The sequence below is a fragment of the Gracilinanus agilis genome, chromosome 5 (genome assembly GCF_016433145.1).
Source record: "Gracilinanus agilis isolate LMUSP501 chromosome 5, AgileGrace, whole genome shotgun sequence".
NCBI lineage: Eukaryota > Metazoa > Chordata > Mammalia > Didelphimorphia > Didelphidae > Gracilinanus > Gracilinanus agilis.
The window spans coordinates 202,988,219-202,996,247 of NC_058134.1; positions in this window are offsets into that span (position 1 = coordinate 202,988,219).

Sequence of the window (8,029 nt, forward strand, 5' to 3'; positions counted from 1 at the left end):
CAGCAGTGGTATGGCTGGATCAAAGGGCAGACAGTCTTTTAAAACCCTTTGAACATAGTTCCAAATGCAATCGCTTTTTTAAGGGAAGATTAAATGGGTCAACATGACTCAAAATGGAATGGGAGGCCTTAAGAGATAATGAGTTGTCTTTAACTAAAGGTTTTCAAGAAAGGGCTGCATGACCACTTGTGGGTGGTTGTGGTATTTATAATAATATTATAATGTAAGAGTAATTTTTGTTCAGGTATAGATTTTACTAGAAGCCTCTAGGTCACTTCCAACACTGAGACTCTGTGACATTTTGTATGGCGTTTATCATTATATGTTATTGCTGGAAATAGGTAGCCTAATTATATCCCCCAAACATCTTAACTACAGTTGGAGTTTTTTAGATATTGTGGCATTCTATGATTAGCAGTCATATAACTTCACTTGAAAAATATTGGAGCTTAAAAGGTGAAATTTTTTGTCAAGGAGCCCTCTCAGAATCAGTGAAGGTACTACACAATTATCCAAATGCATTCAGACTGCTGTATTATCTTTATCAAGTCTAGACCAAAGTCACAATCCATCCACAGTACCTCTCCAAGGCATACATTCAGATTTAAGTCCTCAAATTTCCTGTCCCAGTGAAAAGCACTGTCTGAAAGTCTTTATATATTTGATTTTCCTGAGCGATCTCTTCAGGGTAGCCCTGCATTTCAAGACATATTCATAATACCTTGGGACTTATTGAAATGAGCATGATACCATCTATGAATAAAGAAATCTGCTGAACTTCACTATCTCTTGAGAATCATCTTTTCTTTGAGCTCAGTGAAGAATTTCTTCCACAATGGTGGCAAGTACCTTTAATGTAAATATGTCTCACTCTATTTCAGAATTAAAACGAAGAAAGTAAAATGTTAGGAAGCAGTACACCTGAGTTCCCCTCCAAAAACACATCTAAAAAATGAACCAGACCAAATCCTGCTGAGGAAATCCAGAAAAAGTCACAGTGAGTCATTTTTCTAGTCCAGTCACTTTGAGCCATCTGGTAGAACCTCAATGCAAAGTTCAGTGTAGGGAGACAGATAAGATGATCTGTGGAAACGTAGAACAGAGTTGGGTCAGGAGCACTCTGCATAGAGCACTCTGGCACCCAGGGAGAGGATGTACATCCAAGGAGAGTACCAAGGCTGATGCAGTCTTGCAGAGTTTCCTAATGATGGCATTCCTGGGTTCTAGTCCTGTAGTCAGGTGGGAAATGAAGGTCCTTCTGAACTCTATCATCATCAGGGGTCATAAAGGAAGTCTAATTGGACAGGGTCTGGAAGAGGTTCTCATGTCTTAAGGATCTTAAGAATGGAAAAAGGGAGAGAAAGAGGAATACACTGGAGGTAGAAGGAGGGAAAGGAAGGTTAGGGGAAACTATCTCATGTAATTAGGGTACCTAAGCAGATATCTATACAATCAAGGGTAGGAGATGGAAGAGTGACTGGCATTTGAACCTCACCCTCATCAGAACTTGTCAAAAGAAGGAAGGATACACACAAATACTTTTGGTTACAGAAACTTCACTCAATGAAGAAAAGGAAAGGGGAGAAGTAATAAGGGAAATCAGAGGGAGGATAGATTAAAGAAAGTGATTAGTACTAAGCAAAACAAACTCTAACGATGAACAAATATATTTATAGCTCTTTTTGAAGTGACAAATAATGAGAGCCTGAGGAGTGCCTATAATTGAGGAATAGATGAACAAATTATGGCATATAAATGTGTTAGAATACTATTGTGCTAGAAGGAATGATGGAGACTTTAAAGAAATGTGGAAAGATTCGTATGAATTGATCCAAAGTGAACAGAAGCAGGACAATTCTGAGTCAGTCAGTCGTGTCCTACTCTTTGTGACCTTGTAGAGGATTTTCTTGGCAAAGATATTGGAGTTGTTTGCCATTTCCTTCTTTAGTGGATTAATGCAAACAGAGGGTAAACGATTTGCCCAGGGTCATACAACTAATGAGTATCTGAGGCTGGATTTGAACTCAGGCCTTTTGCTTTTGAAATAAATATAAAATATGTCTTTTAAAAATAAAATATATGTCCCTTGTTTATGCCTTGCTGGACATTGATAATCAGAGGTCTGTTGAACAAAGTTATACCTGTGGTTGCATCTATCAAGGAATGTTGCAACATCTAAACATACGTGGAAGACAACTTGAGGAGAATCTTTAAGTCTGTGGAACCCATTAGGCTACTGCGCTGCTGACTAGGGGGTTTTGACATAAAATCATTAAATTCTTGAATTGCTTATAGATGGCTTTAAAATTGATTCTCAGCAGTCTCCACATGCTTTTCTATCACTTTCCCACTATTACTGAGGAAGTGGCAGGGAACTGTCCAGGATCAAAGGCCAATGTGCATTTTCCCTTGTTTCGTGGTTTTCACTGGCCAAGAATTTGTCACCAACTGGCAAGTCCATCAGTGATGCGCCATTCTAACTTTAGCTGAACTGATAATAGAGAAGATTATACTTTTAGAGCTAGAATGGACTTTAGTTTCTTATCAGGACCATGCTAAAAGCCCTTTCAGTTTGGTAGAACCTTCCCATTATACCATGCCAAGAATTTATGGAGCCATATAACATTAGAAAAGAAGAGATCAAGAGGCAGCTAGATGGCTCAGTGGATAGTGAGACAGGATAGGATATTGGAGGTCCTGGGCTCAAATTTGGCCTTAGACACTTTCTAGCCATGTAACCTGAGCGAATCACCAACCTGCCTGGCCCTTACTACTCTTCTACTTTGGGACCAATAGTTAATATTCATTCCAAGACAGAAGGTGAGAGTTTTAAAAAAAATGAAGCCACATTAAATACTCTCAGATGGGATTAGGAGCATGGAAAAGTAGGCAGCCACCTAGAGTGCAAACTATGGTGGGGAAGAGAAGAAATCTTTTTTTAAACTGATTTTTCAGTAAATTTGTTGAACTAATTCACTTTTGGGGCCTCTTATAAAAACCCTCATTCGTTTAAGAAACATTTATTAAATACCCACCAGGTTCATTTCAATGCTGTGCCTCCCCTTGTTATCAACTGTTTGTTTGTTTTTTTTTCTCAGCAGACTAAATCTCCTGGGAAGAAAAATGTCATGCTGTATTTGGAGCCATTAGAAGCGATTTTATTTACTATTTCACCTTATCCAAGGCTTAACTGCCCTTCTGCATTATCCATACCACAGCTTCCCTTTACTCATATGAATAACTGAGAGTCTGCTATCAGTATTAACTATTCAGCTTAGCATGTAAAGACCTCCATAAACTTGCCTCCCTTTTCCATCACTGTGTTGATGACACTTCCCATCAATGGACCCAGCACCGTCACTCACTGGAAATTCTCAGAATCTAAACTCCCGTTTGGAGAACTGACAGGGCTAAGCCAGGAGAGGAAGAAAGTTGGGGAAAGCAGAGGCAAATCATTTCCTAGAAATTCCCATCTTTGGTTTTCTCTTTCCTGGACCAGCCTTGGCACACATCAGCTGGAAGCAAGCATCTTCCACTCTTTCTAGGAATGATAGGAAACATTCTAGGAAACATTTCTGTTTCTGGAATTCCTGTACATGATGAAGCCTCTGTGCCTCTGCTACAGGTCACTCCTCCTTGTTGGCCCAGAGAAGAGACTCACACAGGAGGTCTCATTCTCTCCCTCCCTCTTTCACTCACTCAAATTGCTCATTGAATAAATATTTCACATAATAGCTGACACAATACAGTTTATGGCTATTACAGGAATTTCATCTTAATTATCTCTTTTCAGTCTCACAATAGCCCTTTTGAGGTAGGCAGGACGAGTATTAATATCATCTGATGTCAGACAAGAAAACAGAGGCCCACAGAGTTAATATTTTACTTATCCAAGGTCACAGAATGCTGAATGGGTTACCAAGGGACCTGGGTTCAAAAACTAACCTTCCTACTTATCACCTGTGTGATCTCTGACAAGTTATACCCCCTCTCTAGAGGCTCCTCCATTTCCTTATATAAAATCAAAGGTTTGGACTAGGTCATAATTGAGAACCTTTCAAGTTCCGTGACTTAAATTATAGCTAGTAAGGGGTAGAGCTGGGACCTGACCTGATATCTCTCAGCCTTAGTTTCCCCATGTGTATAATGTGGAGGTAGAACTCAATGATCTCTACAATCCTTTTCAGCTCTAAATCTGTGGCCCTATGACTCCAAGTACAAAGTCCTTTTTTTTTTTTTTTTTTTTTTTTTTTTTTTGCTGTGGCTTTTTGTGCTAATTGTAGCTGATATAACACCTAAAGGGCAGCTCAGTGGCACAGTGGACAGAGTGCCAGGCCTGGAATCAGAAAGACTCACCTTCTTGAGTTCAAATTTGGCCTTAAACACTTACTAGCTATGTGACCTTGGGCAAGTCACTTAATTGTGTTTGTCCGAGTTACTCATCTGTAAAATGAGCTAGAGAAGGAAACAACAGAACCCTCCAGTATCTTTGCCAAGAAAACCCCAAGTGGGTTCATGAAGAGTTGGACACAACTGCATCACTTAAAAAAAATGATTTACAGAGCAATTTACATGCATCATTTCCTCATTAGTATAGTATAATCTTCCCATTCTACACCCTCTCCAGAGGGAGAAACTGAGACCAAGACAAAAGGGGGGGGAAAGGGGTTTTATGGGTTCAATATATTAAAATGTGGTCACCAGAGGATTAATGTGGTCACCAGAGGATTGATAATAGTTCAATCCTCTGGCGACCACGTTTTAATATATTGAACCCATAAAACCCCTTTTTCCCCCTTACACCAGGCTCACCTAGATAATAATTTCTGAAGACAAAAAATTTGAACCCAGGTTTCTCCTGAATTCCGAGTCCAACTCTACTGCCTAAGGGCAAGCTTGTGTCCTTGGCAGCAGTTTAATAAATAGCAAACACCGCTGGAAGAATTAGTATATTATCAGCAATTGGTGTCTCAGCATGAATATTGATATCACATCAGAGAATCTAACTCTCATTTAAAAGTGAAGATCAGAGTCTAGAGAAAACGAGACCTCAGACCAGTATGTTTGATGTCAGAAAAAGTTGAAGAAACGTATGGAGCCTGGATGGTTGACGAAGGAGAAGTCTTGTGGTGGACCATAGTAAGAGGTTTGGGATAGTTTTAGGGTTCTTCTCATTTGGTGGGAGTAGAGGAAGAGAGAGAAAAAAGAAAAGCATTAAAGCAAAAGTATGCTTTTTACTTATATACTTACATTATATTTAGTAGTAGAGAGCTAGAGCATACGCTTTCTCACTACTTTTTTTTTTTTTTTTTTTTTTTTTTTTTTTTGCTGTAAAGAGGGGCTACAGAGAGGGAAAAAAGAATAATAGGATAGGAAGGAGAGAAAAGCACAATCATTATTGCTGTGAGCAAAATGGGATGAACTCATCTATAAAACTCAAAATAATAGTAGAATAGATAGGAAAGTAGAACTCAACAATATGTTGTTTGTAAGAAAATATTTAAATTAGAAGAATTTATGCCAAGTTAAAATAAGATTGTAAAGAGGAGGGAATAAGCATTATATAGTGCCTACTATGTACCAGGCTCTGTGTTAAGCTCTTTACAAATATTATCTCATCTGATCCTCACAACAACCTTATGAGGTAGGTGCTGTTATTGTCCTCATTTTATAGTTAACATAACTGAGGCAAATAGAGTTAAGTGTTTTTCCAGATCACATAGCTAGTAAGTATCTGAGGCTGAATTTGAACTCAAGTCTTCATGAGGCCAGGTATAATGCTCTATCCTTTGTGCCACCTATTGACCTCCAGCTGCTAAAGTAGAGCTTACACTTCAGGTGAACTTAGAAAAAGCAAGAGTAGCAATCATGTCTCGGTTAAATTCATAGAGTATTCATGCTAGGAGAGCACAGACAGAAACAATGACTAAAACTAGATCATCTAACATTGAAATACTTAAAGAAAAAGAATCAATTTACGGGGAGAAATAGACATTAAAACTATAAAAGTTAGGGACCTTAATGCACCATTTTCAGATATAGAATATTTGACAAAAAGATAAATATAGAAACTGAATCAAATCTCAGAAAACATAAATATTAATTAATTGGAATAGAAAGGAGAGTTCCTTTATCTCATAACGCCTTTACAAAGTTTGATTATGTTTTGGGACATTAATCCTTACAAATAAATGTAGAAATGCAGAAATATTGGGCATATCCTTTGGTGATCACAAAGCAATAAAAAATTTCAATAAAAGAACTTTGAAGAAAGAATTAAAATTATTTAGAGAATGAATAATTTAATGTTAAAGAATTGATGAGTCAAAGAAAAAATCATAGAAACACCAGAAAAAAATCATCAAAGAAAATGACAACAATAAAACAAAATAGCTAAATTTTTGTGAGATAGACAAAGAAGGCATGTGGGTTAAGTTGATATCCTTTAACACTTTCACAAGGGAAAAAGAGAACAGGTCACCTGGTTAGGCAGGCCACTAAAAAAAAAAAAACAAACCTATAATACCAACAAATTCTAAATCCCCAACTAAATATAAAAATAAAAATTCCGAAAACCAAAAAAGAGACTTAACAAAATTGAAAGTCCAAAAACTGAATTGAAAATTAGAATGAAAAGAATGACGTCTTGAAAAAATAAATTATTGGTAAGTCTGATATTTAAAAGAGAAGAAAATCAAATATCAAAAGAAATAGAAAAATCATAACATCTGAAGAAGAAATAAAAGAAAATTTTAGTAATTATCTAGTTATACTCCAATAAAACTGACAATTTAAATAAAATAAATATATACCTAAAAATATGAAATACCCAAATTAACAAAATAAGAAGTAAACAATTTAAATAACCTAATCTTAAGGGAAGAAAAGAACTTGAATAAGATATGAAAGAACTAAAGGAAGGAAAATCATTGGAAAAGGTAGATTTACAGTTTATTTCTATCAAATATTCAAAGAGCAATTCATCCAATATTAAATGAAATGTTTATAAAAATTAAAAAAGAAGGGATCATATCAAATCATTCTAAGACTCTATTACCTAAACTAAAGAGAAGTTAAAGAAAACAATAGATCAATATCCCTAGTAAATGTTGATGCAAAAAATGCTAAATGAAATATTAGCAAAAAGGATGCAACAGCACATCTAAAAGAATATGCATTATGCTTTAAAACAGGAATGCAAGGTTTATTCTATATTATTAAAATTATAAATATAATAGCCCATATTAATAAGAAAAAAACAAACAAAAATGAGCATACCAAATAGATGTAGAAAAAAATACAATGCCTTTTTCTGTTGTGTGTTTTTTTTTAAACACAACACAAAAAGGAAGTAGTTAGGTGGCAAAGAGGAAAGAGGACAGGACTTCGAGTCAGGAGGACTCAACTTCCTGACTTCAAATGTGGTCTCAGATACTTACAACTGTGTGACCTTGGGCAAGTCATTTAATCTTGTTTGCCATATTTTCCTCATCTATAAAATGAACTGGAGAAGGAAATGGCAAACTACTTCATCATCTTTGCCAAGGACATCCCAAATGAGGTCATGAAGAATCAAGTGTGACTGAAATGACAACCATAAAGAAACAAAATAAGTTGGTAGACTACAACACAGAAACTTCTTGCATCTGCAAAGTAATAATAAATACATTATATGAAAAGTGATTTTGGGAGCTCATCGATTGCATATAATGCTAGAGGCACAGAATGAAATATGTTATCAGGCACAGCCAATATGGTTTTGTTTGTTTGATTTAAGTGTTACAAGGGAAAGTTCTATCAGGGATGAAAGGGGGAATCATGACATATATACATAATATATATGTATATAATGTTTATACTATATATGTTTTTAAACTGCAATGGTAAATGTGTGTGTATATATATAAAATCCACACATTTCTACATTTCTAAAATCTACACATTTCTATATAAATCTGTCCAAAGCTGAGGAAGGATGGGAGAAAAAGATACAAGAGAGAGACACAGACATGGGAAGATACAAAGCAAC